This window comes from Anser anser, assembly GCF_964211835.1.
Source record: "Anser anser genome assembly, chromosome: 21".
In the NCBI taxonomy this organism is placed as follows: Eukaryota; Metazoa; Chordata; class Aves; order Anseriformes; family Anatidae; genus Anser; species Anser anser.
This window is the reverse complement of record NC_139742.1, coordinates 9600204-9618524: the sequence shown is the minus strand read 5'-3', so window position 1 is coordinate 9618524 and position 18321 is coordinate 9600204. Positions and strand designations below refer to the sequence as shown.

The 18321-nt window shown below is 53.9% G+C and overlaps 1 long non-coding RNA gene across 1 annotated transcript; it reads right to left on the bottom strand.

Moving 5' to 3' along the window:
* Positions 1 to 3596: 3596 nt before the first annotated feature.
* LOC310885127 lies at positions 3597 to 8997 on the bottom strand. Its single transcript, XR_014574567.1, has 2 exons — positions 5544 to 8997; positions 3597 to 5444 (listed from the first exon to the last, which is right to left on the bottom strand). It is a non-coding gene; the product is annotated as an uncharacterized lncRNA (long non-coding RNA).
* Between the last annotated feature and the right edge of the window lie 9324 nt (positions 8998 to 18321).

Sequence of the window (18321 nt, the reverse complement as noted above, 5' to 3'; positions counted from 1 at the left end):
GTAAAACCGTGTAAAACCTGTGCTAATGTCAAGTGAATACACAGCAGCAAGCAAAACGACAGCCTGCAGGGTCTGCAGCACCCCAGAGCAGCCACAGGCGCGATCCAGCTCTCGGAGGTGTGGATTTTGGGAACGTGCTTCCTTGGGTACATGGTGCAGGCGGGAGGGAAGGAGAGGGTGGTGCACCCGCTGGGATGCCTGCGTGGAGCTCGGGGTGCTCTGCGCCAAGTTTGGGGTGCTCACACAGGGGCAGCAAGCAAGCAGGGCTGATGGGAGAGGAGCGACTGCTGGCCCCGCTTTCCCAAGACAGAGAGCAAACATACCTGGCTGGGTCAGGAGAGAGACACAGCAGAGGGAAGGAAACCAGAAAGCACTGCTTGCAGCTCCTCACTGCCCCCCTCCCAGCCACCTGCCTGCCTCCCAGGGAAAGGATTGGACCCTTCCCTTGCCCCTGGTGCACATGGGTGCCTCCCCATCACACGAGTATCCCCGGACAGAAAGGCTCCCTCGCGACGGCCGTAATCAGAGATTTGAAGCCAGCCAGAGCCCTTAGTTAAAGGCTGATCCCCAGAAGCCAGGGCAGACTCCCTCAGTACAGATGTGAAATGGGCCCTGCTGGATGAAAAGTCAAATTATGGCTCTGGCCCTCGTGCCGATGAGATGATCCAGTTGGACCGGCCCCAGCAGTGCCACTGTGGCCCCCAGGATTAGCGGATGGCTCCCGTCCCTTCCAGCCTGCAAATAAAAGCAGAGGCAGGCGGTTCCCAGCCCAGCTTTGCACGCTCTGGGTGGACCAGCCAGGCAGGCAGACCGAACCCGCGCTCAGTTTCAGGATCGAAAGCGGGTCCGAACGCAGCGGAAACATCTGCCTGTTGATCAGTGTGTCACGACAGAGCCAGCAAGCAATTGTCTCTTTGAAAATCCATTATCACCTCCAACGTCTTTTTAGCTGGAAGCTTTCAGCGCTGACGCGGGCTGCGCTCGGAGCGCCGATGGTAAATCCGGCGCCATATGGCTGCGGTATTCCTGGGCTCCTGATGAAATGCCGTTATTATGCATATGCGTTAATAACTCCCGCATCTTTGGAAGGCGCACGCGTGCGTGTGCACAGCTTGCTTACTGAAAATCCTTCTCTTCCAGGACACCTCGCCAGCAGGCGCTGGCTGCGGGATGGGTGCGGGCTGCAAATGGGGCTGGCTGGCACGGCCAGTGCTTTTGGGCATGCAGAGGGAACCCTTTACTGCCACTTAATTTCTGTTCCTCTGTTTTTCTCCGTCTTCAGGCGGAGGTTGTTTTGCCAAGGAGCCTGCTGGCTTTTTGGGCAGATCCCCCTGGGGTGGAGGAGGGCTGGGAGCGCACGCACACAGCCCCGGGGACGCAGGAGGGCTGGAGGAGCAGCGCCCGAGCCCGCAACCTGCACAGGGATGTGGTGAGACACCTCCTGCCCAGCTCCCCGCTTCTGCAACATCTATTTTGTCTTGCTAAAATGGCTTTCTGCTCACTGAGCTACGAGAGCAGCCCTTCCTGGTGGCAGAGGGAGGAAAGCTTTCCTGGGGCATCCGTCACAGCCAGGCTGAGCCCATCAGTCACCCGAGGCAGCGCTGGCTCAGCCCGGGCTCATCTCACATCTCTCCCCCGCCGCACCCTCCCTCCCCCTTTGCTCCAGACAATCCCATTGACTGCAACATCCCAAAACCTCTCGCTGAAAGGTGAAAATTGTCTCATTGACAGGTGCTGTGCAAATTACCCCGAGATTCATTGCCGCAGCAGGGGGAGGCTTTAGGAAGACGCCTGAACATTTCTGAAGTGTAGGGTTTAATGTGATTGGATTTACAATGACTTTTAGATTGCTTTCTCTATAACTCTTCGCAGACTCAGGGGCCATCTCTCTTCCTCCCGAAGACGGACTTTTCTCCTCTCATTTCTGGTGCGTGGATGAAGCCGTGAGCTGAGGCTGTCGGGAGCTCGGAGGGGCAGGCAGGGGGGCTCCGTCTCCTGGCGCCTCCCCAGCTCCCCTCCTTCTTTTTCCCATTTTCCTCTTTTCTGGAGGAACCGCTCTGCAAATGACCCTTTCCCCCAGCCTCAGCGCTGCCTTTCCAGCCCAACTCCAACGACCTCCAGCAAGTGTGGAAGAGCGCTGCCCTGCTCCGAGCCAGGAAAACTCGGCAGAGCCTTGCAGACCCACTTCCAGTCGGGCCACGTTTCCCCAAACACCCTGATTTTAATTGCACTGCGGTGTGGTCCCCTGCCAAGCCCCTGGACCACCGGAGCAGACGTGTCCCAGCCGTGCCAGCAGCACCTCGGTGGCACTCGGTGCTGCCCAGCGGTAATTAACGGGGCTCCTGCCCCCCCCCCCCCCCCAGCTCTGCGTTAGTGAGCTATCAATTATTGAGGCCGAGCTGTGCTTTTCCGAGCTGGCGAATAACCGGAGGGACCGCTGAGAGTCCAGAAGTGGCTGTCATCTTCTCATTAGGTATTTATTAACTGGAATTTAGGGGCTGTGCCCGCCTGTTAATGGGATCACAGCAGCGCGGCGCCCGCGCGTGAGCTGGGCGGGCGCAGCGCTGCCTGCACGTGCGAGCAGGATCAGGCCCTGAGGGAGGCTGCAAAAGCAAACCCTGGCCTCCAGCTCAGGAAAACGAACCCTTGGATGAATTACTCATCTAGGGTTTATCCTGTCTACTCCCTCACATCCCATCTCCTCTCCTTTCCTGGGGACCCATTACTTCTTGTCACCCTCCTTCGAATAATTCCTCTCTGTTGATTGCTGCACCTCCTTGGAGAAGGTTTAACGAGACCAACAATCGAGGGCAAATTTACAATCAGCTTTCTGAACTTTGGGCAAATTTAGGCTGCAAAGCGAGAGCAGCCGGGCTGGGAGCTGCCTGGAGAGCTCGGGGAGCGCTTGTGGGGTGCAGGTGGAGCTGCTGCCCCCTGCTCCCCTCCTGGGCATCCCCCGTCCCTCCAGCCTCACCTCTGCTTGTGGAGCTGGGGAAGGGATTAGAACAGAAAGCAACGAATCTTTTCTCAGATTTATTTATTTATTTATTTTTTCCAGTGGGAGACACTGGGGTTTCCAATTCCACAAAAAACAAACAAAAAAAACCCACCACAAAACAAACAAACAAATTTATTTTTTTCTTTTGACAAGGAGAAGCAGATTTTCTGACTCTTCCCACTGGTGAAATCGATTGCCAAAATGGGACGTTTGCAGCTGGGGCTTTGAGTAAACTCCAACAAATTCTTTTAAAACAAGCAAACAAACAATACTTTTTATTATTATTATTATTATTATTTTTTCTTTTTAAGAAACGCATCTCAGGGCTGAGGAAAGGAGGGGAACAGAGGTTTTATTTTTTCTTTTGTGTGTGTTTGGGGAAGCTATGCTGCTCCTGTTGCACACGCCATCGCCTTTATCCCTCTGTGGCCGCCGTGGGGTTTGATCACAGCTGGGAGCCTGTAAGCCGCTTGTAATCTCACAATATTCATAAATAAATGTGCATGTCCCCGCGCCTTTGTCCAATCCTTTTTTATCCGGTGCCTGGGGGGAGATGCTGGCACCGGGGTGGGGGGGGGACTAACCCCTCACTGCACACTGGGGCCGGGACCAAGCAGACAGGACCCATCCAAGAGGTTATTTCGGGGGCTTTGCAAAGCAAAAGTGCGGGGTTGGAGCTGGGCTGGGGGCTTTGTCCAGGACCCCTGGGCTCGTGTGCAGCCCCGTGGGCATGCCGTGAACCCAGCCCCGCTCCGGGGCCATCCGTCCGAGGCTCAGCACCTCCCGGGGGCTCCGCTCCCAGCAAAGCTGCGGCCGTGCTGCGTCTGCCGATCGTTCCGGTAACGCTCTCAGTGCAAACGCCAACGGTGTCATCGGTGATTGATATATTTGCTAATTGAGGCTTTCGCTTGGGCTGGTAGCTGGAGTGTTTTATTTCCTTTATTATTTCGTGTTATCTGATGATTGGCATATTTGCGGCAGCGCTTCTTTAATCTGATATAGCAACGTGCCCCGGGGAGGTGGTGGCGTGCAGCGGCCGCGGGGATGAGCTGCTCTGCCTTGCCCTCGCTGCAGGGGGAGGCTCACGGCAGGGAAGGGGCTGCCCGTGCCTCAGTTTCCCTCCTGGTGAAAGATAACTCAAATACCTAATGAGAATGTGCACTGAGAGTTAATGACGCCCCGCAGTGCTGCAGTAAAACAGAGCCCTGGCAAAGGTCGACGCTGGGAAGGAGAGAAATATTTTGCTGTTTTTACCTGGGCAGGGGGGGTTGTCTGGTCAAACATCTAATGAAGTAAAGGAGTGCTCCAGAAATGCTCCGGGTGGAGCAAGAGGGGAAGCTGCCGCCTCCTTCAGATCTCAGCACAAACTGGCTAAATTAGCCCTCAGCTGGAGAGCGCAAATTTTCCTCCAGCACCCCAGGTTGATGGGTGGCTGCTGTGCAATGCCGTGCCCGTGCCCAGCGCCCTGCCACGGCGCTGCCTTGCCGGACGACGGGCAGCGGGCTCGGCTCCTTTCAACGCAGCGCTTTGCTTTTTTTCCAACACCTTTGTTCGAAAACGTACGCCGGTGCCAGGAGGCAGCGAGGCTCTGCACTCGCTTAAACCACCAATTAAATAATGATAATCCCTTGAACGGCGTCCAGACCTAAACCCCACTGCCCGCCTTGGAGGGGCACCAAGAGCAGCATCTGCGCTCCCTGCCCTGGAGAGCTCATCAAGCACCAGCCCCTGCCATGCTCACCGGGGGGCTGCCCGCAGGAGCAGGGCACGGCTGGCATCTCATTCCCCTAAATGAATGCTGGGACCTGGTTTTATTAACCAGGCGAGCGCGGCGAGGCCGGGAGCTCCGGGCAGCTGTCTGCGGCCACGCCAGCGTGCCAGGGCTCGGCGTTAGCGCCCATCTGGTGACCGGCGTGACAGCGCCCGCCTGCCTCTCTGCTTGCGGAGAGGGGAAGCGCGTTTGCATAGCTGGGGTAGGAAATAAGTAAATCAAACGCGGCTGCTCGAGCTGGGGAGCAGAGGCAATTTTCTTTCAGCGCAGGCCCATCTGCCACGCTTTGAGAGCACGATCGGCTCCTGCGCTGAGGCAGGAGGAGGCAGTGGGGTGGTGGTGCCCAGGCGGGTGGCCGCAGGGGGGATGCGATGCTGGGCTCACCCATCCCAGCCCTGCTCCCTTCACACCCCGGGGTGCTCCAGATCCATGCCGCTCGGTCAGGACAGCCGCCTCCCTTCACCCCTGATGGCTTTTCTCTGCAGATCGAGGCCGGTAACAAGCTGTAAATGAGACATAACGAAGCGTGCCGTGCCCTTGGCAGCGTCCGGTCCTCGCACGGCAGCTGCGGGGCTGGGCAGCCCACGGCGTGCTCGGGGCCACGCAGCCTCATCCCATGAGCAAGCGGTGGGTTAGCAGCGAGCAGGGGGGGGGAGAGCAGGCGGCCAGCCTCGCCTGCAAGGCAGCAAACATGCAGAGGTCAATTTAAGCCAGCACTCTCTGGGGAGGGCTGTGTCTGCAGCCAAACCCGACCAAAGGATCTCCAGAGCCCACCTGGCACGTTCGTGCTCGGAGAGGCGATGCTCACCACCACCCTGGGCTGGCCGGCTTCCCAAAACACACACGGGCACCCCCAGGAGAGCAGCAGAATGTGCAAAACCTGCAGCGTGCTTTGAAAGGCGACCTCTCTCCAGAGCGCCCGACACCCCAGCACTTAGTGGTGCCGACTGTCATCGCTGCCTAATTGAGTGCAGCTGATAAATGGGGAGTGGGAACCTAAAGGCTTCGCAGCTCCGGGAAAGAGCAGGTTGCCATGGAGATGCCAGCTTTTTTCTTTTTCTTTTTTATCCCACCCCCCCCCTCCCTTTCCCCCTCTTTGGGGTGGAACAGGAGGAGCCTGGCAGGCTGCTGGGGGGATTTATTAGCTCCAAAATGGGCCACGGTTCAGGAACGGGGAGAAATACTGCCGCCGTGAGCGGGGCCCTGATATACGAGCCGCGCTCTGCGGGAGGGCGTAAATCAGCGCTGGGCAAACACCGGGGCAGCGCGGCGCGAGGCCGCTCACCCACCTCACCTCGTCCGCAGAGGGGCTCCGCGGAAAACCCCTCAGGGATTTCGTGCAGCCGCTGCTGATCAAGGCATAACGAAGGAGGGGAAGAGGAGGGCAGACATCTTAAAAGCAGCAGGGTACGGCCCTGGTCTGGTTTGGATTCCCCAGGGCCGGGCATCATTCTGGGTGCCAGCCCAGAGCTGTTTTTTTTTGGGGGGGGGGTCATTTCTGCACGAACCTCACTGGGTTTTGGTCAGGTCTTGCTGGTGCCATCCCGTTGGCTCTATGGACGTTCCCTTGGGGTCAGGACATATGCAGCAGCCTGGGAGCTGCTTCGGTTCCAGCAAGGGCTGTGTGGGGCAGCTCTGCATTGAGCTCTACGTTTGCCACCCCCGGGGTTAGGGCCGTGTCCCAAAAGGGCTGGGGGAGGCTGGCGGGACCCCACCTGCTCCCCACCATCCTGCTCCTGGGTCCCCACCTCCCTGCCTGCCTCCTGCCAGCCCTGCTCAGGCTGTGAGGCATCATCTCCTTAGCGACTTGTTTCTCAGCTCGTACCAGTGCTCTTGGAATAATTACCCCGAGTAGACTAATGAAAGGAAACAAGAAATCCCTTAGGGGCAGCGTGCAGGAGGGCGGTGGGGAGATGGCACTCACTCGCAATGAACCCCGGCCTGGAGGTGTCTGATCCATCCCTGCTGCTCCCAACAGTAAGGACGGGCCCAGCACCAGAAGTGGGAAAGCACCGGACACCCTCACGTCCCTCCAGACCCCTCCAGCCCCTTTCCCCTGAGAACCCCACTGACTACTCTCTGTGCTTCTGGTCTGCCGGCGGCTCCAGCCCTGCTGCTGCCCCGGTTCCAGGAGACTGGAGCTGCCATAAGGGAGCTTTTCCCAAAAAAAAGAGAGGGTAACAGGTAAATAAATGGGTTTACCAGAGTGCCTTCAAGTTTTTATCCTCTCATTTCAAGTGCTGGGAAAAGAAAATGCTGATCAGTCTTGAAAGAACAATATAAAGAAGAAGAGAAGATTACTGGGGAGGATGCTTGAGGATTCACAGCCACGAGCTGGTGTAGAGGCACGTAACGCCTAACATCTAATCCGAACCTCTTCCTAATCACCAGCTGCTGGAATACATTTGTTTCGGGTTCCCAGGGTGGCTCTTCTTTCGCAGCTCAGCCACAGCTCTCACGAATTTGCAGCGGCAGGGCCACGTCTGGCTGCCGGAGCGAGCGGCTCCGCGCCTGGCACCCGTTTGGGCTGGGGCTGCAGGGAGCTGGGACCCCCCCCGGGCACCTGTGAGGCGTTTGCTGGGGTTTGGGCAGAAAGATGATGGCACTGGAGGGGCGTTTGCTTTCTGAACCACGTTCTTCCCTTACTTCATCACTCGTCTTTCTTTTTCCAGAGTTATTCTATTCGTTTTAGGTGCTGGGAGTGTCCCAAATTGAGCCGATTTTGCACCATGAGCCGTGGACGGGGCCGCAGGGCCAGCAGCACCTCGCGGGTGGCAGGGGAGCTCTGCAGAGCCCGGGTCCTGGTGAGAGCAGCAGCAGCCTCCCAGAAATGAGTGGAGCTATGTTGCTTTCCATCCAGCTCGGAGCATAAAGAATACCAGGCCAGATGGTAAATTGTGTGCGCTCCTGAAAACAACAGTAATGGATGCTGGGCTTGAACGGGGCTTTGGTGCTGTTAATATATCTCCAAAATGACCCTGCTTGCAGGAGCTCAGACATGAGCTGCCGTCTGCCCACTGCGGGCACGGCACAGCTTTCGGGTTTAACCTTAAAACACCTGCATGGGTGTGAAGGAGGAGAAACCCCCTGGAGCACGAAGCTGGTGACAGGTAAAGCCAGCACGTTTTGGGCTGGGATCAGTCGTCTGACCTCAATTTGCTTCGTGTCCTGGGGTAAGTCCCCGATCTGCTGTGTGCTGCCGCCCCTCCCGCATAGCAGGAGGCAGCAGCGGAGGGTGGCCAGGGCTCGGGGTGCCAAAGCTGGGACCTTGGCTGTGAAAGCTCCAGATCGTGTTGGTTCCAGCAGGCACTGGCTATCCCAGCAAGGCTCTGCGCCTTCCTGGTGCTTTAGCACAATTAACTAATTAGCAGTCAGTGCCCCGTCACAGGCTCGCACCACACACGTCAGACATTACCTGGCATGTCTGCACTTATCCTCTCATTTCTAATTTATTTATGATGGACACATATAGAGGAACATGAACTCAGGAGACTGTGTGCACGGTCCTGGGCTGAGGTTCAGCTGCACAAGGCTCAGGGGAGGCACTCGGAGCCAGGAGGCACAGCAAACACCCTCCGCCTCGCTGGGTGCCCTCTGCGGAGCGGAGCAGAGTCCGTCCTTCCCTGCTGGGACAGAAAGACGGCTTCCCCCTGTGGGGTCCTGGGGTTTGCAGACTGGGGCAGCCCCTCTCCGAAGCTACGTGCTGCCCCCCTCATTTAAGGACTTCACCCAAAATCGTAGCTGGGAGATGGTTTGGGGTCTGACCTCCAGGGATCACGTCCTGCTGTATCCGTGCGGGCTGGGCGCACGCACGGCTCTGCCTCCAGCCCTTGGTCCAAAGGAGCTGGCTCGGAGCCATCGCTAAAATCTGCTGCACCGCCCTGAAATATGGATCGAGCTGGTGAAGAGATTGGTTCCAAAGGGCATTCATCAACATTTCTCCAATGCCTTGCGGCAGTTAAAGTGAAGCCGTTCCCCGGGGACACACGGGAGCTGCCGGAGAGGAGCAGAGCTGGTGCCTCGCCCAGATTGGGTCCGTCCTTTTGGGAAGAGCACCAGCCCAGCCCCACGTCCCTCTGGGCTGCAGCCAGGAGCTATCATTAGTGTGCTCAAAGCATTACCCTGCCCTAGGAGTTCTCACTGTTTTAGGACCAATGCCGACACCCCTGGTGTCTCCTGATCCGTATTGGTGGATTACTCAGCTTCCCAGGAAAAGCCTCATTACACAGTTTACCCCCTGTTTCATTACACGGTTTACCCTGGGCTTCTTCGTTACCTCTTGTTTCATTACACGGCTTACCCTGGGCTCCTCCAGCCCCCGCCGCTGCTCCCCTGCGACCCCACGCTGCAGGGGGCTGCAGGAAGGGACCCCCAGCTCTCTGCATCACTGTGGCTGCTCCAGCTCCGGGGGGGGGGGTGTTAATGAATTAACCCCAGCGCTGCCCAGCGAGCTGCTCTGACCGCTGGCCCCTTTATGAGGTGCAGAAAGCGCTTGGCTGCTTTTTGCCTTTTGCCCCTGCGTTTCTCTCCCTGCTGTGCAGGCATCCAAAGGTGGCATCGGTATCGGGATTGGGATCGGGATTGGGATTGGGATTGGGATTGGGATTGTCGCTCTTCCTCCTGGCTTTGCTGACACCAACGCCCGTGTGCCCAAGTCCCAGGCAGTCGGGGGGGTAAGCGTGCCCACCCAGCAGCCAGCCAGCCTGCATTAGGCCTGATTGCCCTCGTTCGCTCTTTGATGAAAGCAGACAAAGTCACCTCTCTTTTGTGCGACGCGTGTGTTGTTTTTGCTTTATTTTTTATTTGTTTCTTCCCTTATAAAACTCATGTGAATAGGCCAGATGCGGTTTCCATAGCAACCCTCGCTCTTCCAGCAGCAGATGCTGGAAAAGGGTTTTTCAGTTTAATCCTCCTGGAAATCTCCCCAGCAGAGGCTGCTGGTATAAGATGATACTAAGAGATGCACAGCAGCGGCGGCTGGTGTATTTTAAATCCCACGTGCTTCTTTTTGCGTGAGGAGCCTGCCCTTTCACCCCCTTGGAAATGGCACACGTCACGGTAAGAGCAGCAAACCTACCCTGATGCCTCCTCTCACCTTTCAGCCGCGCGGCTTCCAGGGCACTTCCCGGTGGCTGGGATGGGAGCACAGCATCCTGCAGCACGGTGCTTGCCAAACGGGGCAGCTGCCTTGGTCACCCCTGCCCAGCTCACCCCCAAACACCCCCAGCGTTCAGCACACAGCCTGGGACATAAGAGAGACCCCCCCCTTACTGAAGAAAAAAGGAAAAAAAAAAATCCTTAGGACTTAGCATGAGTGCTTCCCATTTTCTGCCCACGGATCAGTCACTTGTGCATGCCGTGGTCATGTTGTAGCAGACATATTAATGCCTTTTGCCACCAAAACTGACCCGTTCTGGCTCCACAAGGATGCACACACCTCATTGTGTGCTCTGTGAGTGGGGCTCTAAACGCAGGCACCTGCCCCTGTCCCCATCACGCTCCGTCTCACTCTCTAGATTGCGTTGCTGCAGCCGCATCAATCAGGCTCCTTAAGGGGAGGAGATGGAGAAGGCAGGATTTCAGCTCTGCTTGTTTAACAAAAGTATATCCACTTAGGAAAAAAAAAAAAAAAAAAAAAGCTTGGAATCAGAAGCTGAAATTTATCTAGTGCAGAGTGAGCTGTTCAGCTTCTCTCTCCAGAAAACAATCCTGTAGAATTTGACTGAAAGTAACAGCTATGTTTTTTTTTTTTTTTAATAATTATTTTTATTTAACAGTTTTGGGTTAGGTTTAGGCATAGCAGGAAAGATTACTCTGATGAATTCTAACTCAGTTTAATTATAGGAGTTGAAACTGAGTCAATTCCCTGCTCTCCAGCGCAGAACTGCACAGAAAAGCAACGTGCTGATTTGAGTCAATCTGCTTTAGCCACGCAGCTCCTAAAGGGAGATTTTGTTGTGTCCTGCAATCTTGGCCTCCTGAACCTCAGAGCTGACGGGTGGTGGCAGGTTCCTGCAGGAAAAACGGGCTAAGTTTCACGTCTCATTGCAGCAGGAGTACGGCGGCACCCTCGCAGGATCAGGCTCCGAGCTGCCCCACGCAGAGGCAAACTGCCTGGCCACCGCAGGCTCTCGGGAGCTTTCTTAAAAGAGTAAAAGAGGTAATTGCAGCAAAGTGATTGTGACGCAATGTGTGGGCCCAGATGCTCTTCCCAGACAACCTGTCCCTTGATCCCCCACCCGTGTGTGCCTGAGCCCCGGCCCCAGCACAGCCCTCGCCCCTCCGGGCGCACCGCACGGGGTAAAAGCCTCCAGCCTGGGCACGGATGCTCTTGCAGGGCTGTGGACTGCATGATCCCTCTGCAGGCTGAGAAATGGAAATGAGTTAAGAGCAGAAACCGGGAGGAACTGGGATTAACAACTCAAATCTGATCAGGAGTCAGAACATTTGCAATTCAGTGCAAAGCTCCGCTCCAGTTCCTATCTGTTTGCTTTCCATCAAGAGCAACCTTCTTCTTGTGATTAAGCTGTGGAGGTAGGGATCAGGACTCCTGGGCTCTGTTCTTAACTCTACCATTAATTTGCTGCGTTTCTTCGGAGAGGTCACATATGATTAAACATCCAGAGCTGGTGCAGGCTCAAAATTCCCACTGACGTCACGGGGACAAAAGGTTTTCAGCACAGGTGGAAAAATCCAGCCTTTAATGCTTCCTTTGCTCCAGCTTCCCGGGCACAAAACCCTCCCACCCTGTGCCATGGATGGGTTTATTTAGGTTTATGGAAAGGCACTCACAGCATTCTTCTGGCTTGCTGGGATGACGAATAAAAGGGAGACGAGCACCATGGAGCCAACCTGCTGAAAAAACCCCCCACCAGTTGGTTACTGGGACCTGAGCTCCGTCTGGTGCGGGGAAGGGGAGACCGTGGGGGGCAGGCACAGCCCAGCGGGCAGCTGGGATCCAAACGTGCCCTCCATGAGATGCTGGCAGGGGCGGTTTACCCGTTATTGGCATGGTCACCATGTCCCCAAATACCACACCATGACAAGTGCTGAGCAGATAATTGCTCATGCCAGCGTGGACAGGAGAGCAAACGGCCCCCAGCTGCGTCAGAGAAGACGCAGCCCCACATTTAAGGCTCTGCTGCCAGAGCCCACTTGTTTGGAAAGCAGCAGTGCCTGACCCCTGGCTGTAGACCACGGGCTTTCTTGCAGATAAATGGCATCCACTTTAAGCTCTGCTCTCTTCTTTCCTTTGTGGTTTTTTTTTTTCTTGATGTGTTTGCCTGGCAGAGGTGCGGTGAGATCACGGCAAATTGTCCCATCATTCTGATTGTCAATCATCCCTTGTCAAAGTGACAAACAGAATAAATCCCCGTCCAGAAAAGCACTGTATCTGCATACCTGGCCTTCAGAAAGGGCAACGGGCTGCTAAGAAAACACAGTTCTAGTCGCCTGGTTTGGTTTGTGCACAGCTTCTGGGGCATCGCCACGGGTTGGGCACCGTAGCACTGTCTGTCCTTTTATTTCTGAGGGGCTGTTAGGAGCAATTAAATATAAGGATGATATTTTTCCCCTTTCCAGGTATCTATCATGGATTCCAAAGTAGATGCTTTTTGCTCTGGGAGAAAGACCTGGCATTAGGAGCTGCAGGGACAAGACTGTCAGAGCCCCCAGTAAAACAGCCCCTGGCTTTGGGGAGACCAGGACTGGGGTGGCACAGAGCATCCTGTGTGGGGAGCATCCCATATGCAGAGCATCCCGTGCACTGAGTGTCCCATGCACTGAGCACCCCGTGCATTGAGCATCCCATGTGCTGAGCATCCCACGTACGGAACACGCTGGGGTGCTCAGCCCTGTGTGGGTCAGGGCTGAACATCCTCCCCAGTAGCCAAGGGCTGAGGTTTAGCGAAAGAGGCGGAAAGGAGCAAAATGGCAGCACGTTTATTGCCATCAAAATCAAACGAAATTCATTTGTTTGAGCACTGTGGATGTCCCAGGGAACTCCCCGCTCCAGATGGCATTTGTATATGAATTCTCTGGGGTGTGCTTCGATCCACAGCTCTGAGCTATGTTTGAAGGATGCAAGTCCAAGGTGTAACTGAAGTATAGCTCACAGGAACTGTGCAAAAGGAGGCAAGTCTTCCAGCCTAAACAAAACAATTACAAAAAGCTACTTTTTTTCTGTGTCAAACTGTGCTCCGTAATCCAGAGTTCTCTAAAAAAAAAAAAAAGAAAAAAGAGAGAGAGCAAGAGAAAAAAGCAAAAGGCAGCAGAGGGGCAGCCTGTAGCTGAAGCATGCAGCCAGCTCCCACTTAGCATTATTTATCATCAATGATCTCCAGGCTGGGCCACGATGCATAATTCATTTTCCTTTCGGAGGCTGCATCTCGAACGGAGCGGCGCCTCGCGCCTCCCTGCCGCAGCCGAGCTGCGTCCTGGCTCCTCCAAAAAAGCAACGCGGGCACCTCAGCCTGCGGGCCCCTGGCCTCTTCTTGTGAATACGACGGTCTGGCGGGGGCTGCTGCTAGGTTTATCCCTGCGTGCGTTGCCCCTGGGTGCCTGTCCCCCCTGCTGCATCGCTCAGGTCTGTGCGTGCAGCTCTGGTTGTACGGGGACACCGAGGGAGCTGAGCTGAGCTCCACGGGCTCAGGAGCAGGCTGAGAGCTGCTGGAAAGAGGGAGCAGAGCCAGGTCCCGGTGCTAGGCTCTGCCCCAATCCCCGCTGGTCCTGAGCTCAGCATCTGCCCTGGGGGACACGGGACCGCATCCCCTCTCTGGACGTGCAGGGCAGAAGGAGAAGGAAGGAGGAAAGAGGAGCCAGCAGCCTTTTATTCTGGGGCCCACTTGCAAACGTTCTCTAAAAGACCGGTAAATAATTAATAGCTGTTATAAGCATATTGCAGACACGAGGAATTTTTGCTGCAGATGGTCACAAGGACGTTGTCAGCAAGCTATTGACTGGAGGGCTGCATAATCCGTCGCCATCGACTGGCCGTTTATTAAGACATCTATTCATTAACTCTTAATGGACAACGAGCAGAAGTTTAATATAAAATAGAATGGCCGCAGCCCCCCAGCATGGCTCTGCTTTGCACCGGGGAGGAAAAGTTGTGTCCTCTTTTGCAGGGAAATGGGAATCAAGCACAAACGGTGAAGGGTGAAAGGTGATAGTGGCCAAATTGTTCCCAAAATCTGGGTCAGAGACGGAACCAGAGCCTCCAACTCCCCCTCCCGAGCGCCAGGAGCCATCCGAAGGCAGGTGCCTGGGTGTCTTTCCCAGATCAATTCCCCTTCACTTAACTTTGTCTCCTCAGGGCAGACATCTTGTTCCACCAGGAGCGATAAATATATCCCACCAGGCAGGACCCACAAGTTTTCAGAGGCATTTCCAAAGCCCGGAGGAAGTGTCCGCCCAACGACTGGGCATACTGGTTGTTACTGGTTTCTCTCCCAGGTCACCAATTACTGCTGGGTGGGTTTGCACGGTGACTGGGGGAGTTCACAGCCAGCAAAGGGAGCAGAGGAAGAGCTCTGGATGGTTCCTTCCTGCAGAGCAGGAAGACACTGATGATTTATTTCACTCTCTCTCTAAGGTAATTATGTACCTAGGCAGTCTTAAAACGTGTATTTCTTTTCTCCGGCAGACCAGAACAGCCTCTTTGGTTCCAGTCTAGCAAATAAATATGTATTTACACACTTTATTAAGATAGGTATTACTTTCCCAGAAGACTGGCATAACTCTTCCACTCGGGTATTTTATGGAAAAGTGTATTTGCACATTAGTCTGAAATATATGTGATGGGCAAGACGGACCACAGCAGCCTCGGCCATCGCAGAGCGGTGCTCAACGAGAGGTGTACGGGGCCGTTGGTGCCGTGGGTGCTGTGGGTGCAGCCCCCACCTGCAGCTTCCCCAGGACCGTACGCAGCACATGCAGCTCCGGCTCAGCAGGAGATGTCCTTGCCACGCTCTGAGCTTTTCTCAAAATTCCAAAAATTCAGCAGTAAAATATCCAGCCAGCTCCAATGCTGAGGAAGGCGGGTGAAGTTTGGGAGAGGTTGTGCAGGGATCACAGTACCTGCTGCGGCACAACCTCAGTACCGAAGCATCCAGCAGTAGCAACGTGCCCAGATCGACCTGACGAGGAAGCTGTCCGTAGTATGTTAATTCCAATATAATTTCATAAAGCTGCTTAACTGTGAACCTCAATGCATTTAACACACATTAGTAGGTAATTGCAATTAATTTCTGGACAAAACACACATCTGACACCGGCAGGACAGCTGCTCTGGTGGCGGGCAACTGTCCGCAGGCGTGCAGGGCAGGACGGAGATGCTGTTCGGCCTCATCCCGGCACAGCCCTACGCCGTGTCCCACCGCTGCTGCAGCAACAATATCTCAAATTTGGAATATCTCAGATCGAAAACGTGGGATTTGAGCTGTCCCTAGGGGAAGTTTAATAAGAAATGGCCATCAGGTGAGTAATCTTAAAACAAAGTGAAACGCAGGAAGGAGAGGCGGCTGCTAGGGGCGCACAGCACCGCACCAGCCCCATGACACGGGTGAGGAGTGCCTTGGGCTTGGTGCTGGTGTGGGCTGGGAGCCTGGAAGGGGCTGGGAGCCAGGAGCAGGCTGATATTTGCTCTGCTGCTCTGCCAAAGGGGCCAGGGAAGACCTCAGGCAGGCCATATGTGCCTCCATCCAATAAATGGTCACTTGCCGCATCAGCTGCTTGCTCTGAGATACCCTGAAGTGGCTTTTTGGGGGTCACAAGCCCTACTGACTTCCCTCTTCGTGCTGTTGACAGCCATCAGCCTTTCCTAACAGGGCAGCATCCGTCCCCTCATCCCAGGCACGCTGTCGCTTTCAGCAAAACATCTCCACATGTGCCTGATATTAAGCAATGACTGGCTTTAAGGGAACTATCTCATCTCCTTTAAATTAAGCATATGATTGGGTTTTGGCTAGATTGGGGCCTTGGGCCTTAATCTCTTTATGCCCCACTTTTTCAATCTGCAAAATAGTAATTATCTCCTTCATGGGGCTAAATTAATTTCCCATATTTCACTGATGCTCATTTTGGCAATATGCAGGTTGCCATTCTCCCAGAGACTGCAATTTGCATGCTGCTCAGCAAATTATGTATTATATATCCACATACACACATACACACGCACACAAATCTAAGCCTCAGGGGAAAAAACCTAAATGCCACAATGGCCGAGACAGGATGTAAGCAATAACAGTAAGGATAACAAAAATGCAATTCAGGGATTCAGAGGATTTAGTGGATGGAGAATAGGCTGGGTTGCATAAAAAGAAGGTAAGAAACTCAACTGAGTTAGGAAGTAATGAAAAGACTAATGAATCAAACAGGATGGAAGAGCTTAATTAAGAATTAACTTTTTTCAAGTACAGCCTGGGAGAGCCGGCTGTTGTCAGCGCAGAGGACAAGGAAAGAAACAAAGATATTGTTTTCAGCCCATTTGTGAATGCCAGGGGAAAAGGAATGGCAAAGAAAGTTTGTGCAAAAGAAACTGGGGCAGTCTCTGCTTTATGGGACTTGGAGGTGTGTGGATCTGGGGAGAAGGAACAGACGTCATGTGTTTTGGGGCAAACATGAAAAGGAGAAGACTTTTACATCGCCAATAAGTGAGGATATGGCCCAGGGCATGGCCATTCTGGGACACTGCAACGCACATGAAATGTCAGAGCTGATCTGGGGACACGAGCATCTCGCCTGGGTGCGGGCACCTAACCTGAGCCCAGCCGGGCTTTCGGTGCCCCTGGGATTTATTGCACAATTTTCTGCACACGCAGGGATCCAACACATGGCTACAATGCATTGAAAAAGAAAATCCTTTCCTAAAATTACTCCAGGAATTGCCCCTCTTTATCTTGCTCAAACAGCCTTGCTGCCTTTGCTCCCCAGGCCTCGAAGCACGCAGCCCGCTGGGACCTGGAGGAGGTTTTGATTCTGTACCCACCACTCGGATGTTCCCTGTTTGTGCTGGGCTGAAAACAACCAAAGATTACATTAGGGATGGTGCACTGGTGCAGAAATGTTGGACAGATTAAATCTTGTTTCAGCGTGGCTCTCTATCACATCTCAGCACAGCTTTGCTGAATGATAAGGCTTGAAAGGCTGCTTGCTAGCACTCGCTGCGTTAGTAATGTTCATTGAGATAAAACCAAAGACGGTCTCCTGCTTTCTGTATTCCAGAAGGACTCATTCCATAAAAAGGTAAATAAAAAAAAAAAAAAAAACCTTATGGAGCAACCCTCATGGGAAGCTGTGGGATTTGACATCACAGTTTTAATTTTTTTTTTTTTTCCTACCACAGTCTGCAGAGAAAAAGGACAGGCAAGAGACCAGAAAGGAAAAGAGAGAAGTCAAAAAGTTACTCAGCAGCAGCCTGGTTAAGTTTAATTCCAGTGCATTGACTCTGCGCAGCTCCTTGGGGAATGAAGGAATGAAAGAAAAGGAGGAAGTGAAGCAAAATAATTGAAAGGAGTAATTCAATTTGGAAAGAATTATTCTGCTAATGATTTATGGCTTCATTAATGACTGATTGAATGAATGATTTTTTTTTTCTTCTTCTTTTTTTTACTTATTAGGAATTAAGGCTGCTGGCTAAAAGGTTATTGGATGTCACAGCAACAGAGACTCATTTGTCTCCATTTAAATACTTAATGATCTCTATTTTCTCCCCCTCGATCAATAAGATCTAGAAGCACTCTGCTGCAAACTTTCCTGGCCTCATAAAGATGTGATCTGGTGCTCTGAGGAGAGGGGGGACAGGCGGTAACGAGGCAGGGCTGAAAGGGCACCAACGCTGCAGAGAGAAACCCTGGTGCTGGGAGGCAAAACCCTGTCCCCATCCCCATCCCTATCCCTGTCCCTGTCCCTGTCCTGCTGTGCTGGGGGCTGCCACCGTGCTCTGACCCTGCCACAAATTCAGGGGCTGTTCTGACGGAGTCGTTCACCTTTGAGTGCCATCACTGCTCCCGGCTGCACTAGGAGCATCAGCCCCAGCCTGGAGCTCCTGCTCCTCCCTGCACCCCCTGAGATAAATGTATTTTCCCTTTTTGGGCCCCAAAACCCTTGGTGCCGTTACATTTGGTGAGGCTGTTGGTGAGACCTGTGTTGTACGTGTCTATAAAGGGAGCTAAGGCCACGCTCACCTCTGCCTTCCTGGCACTACTCAGCCGTGTACGCGGGTGTGCCTGCGTAAAGGAATCCAGCTGTATGTGTGCGTGTGCTTTCATAGATCGAGGGCACACCTATATAATTCACTGGTGTGCATGTTTTCTGCATCGCTATTAGAAGTAAACACAATAAATGCAGACTTAGACCAGTTCACAGAGCACACATCAACACAAAAACCTCCCGATCACAAAACCCCTGTGGGTGCAAGGCTACTGGGTTAGCAAAGCGATTTAAAATTCATTATCCATCACTCAGCACTCAGCTGCCTCCAGGCTCGGCAGCGCCCGAGTCAAGCGCGCGTCCTTCAGCTCTCTTCAATTAAACAGCCTCCTAAAGTTCAGGC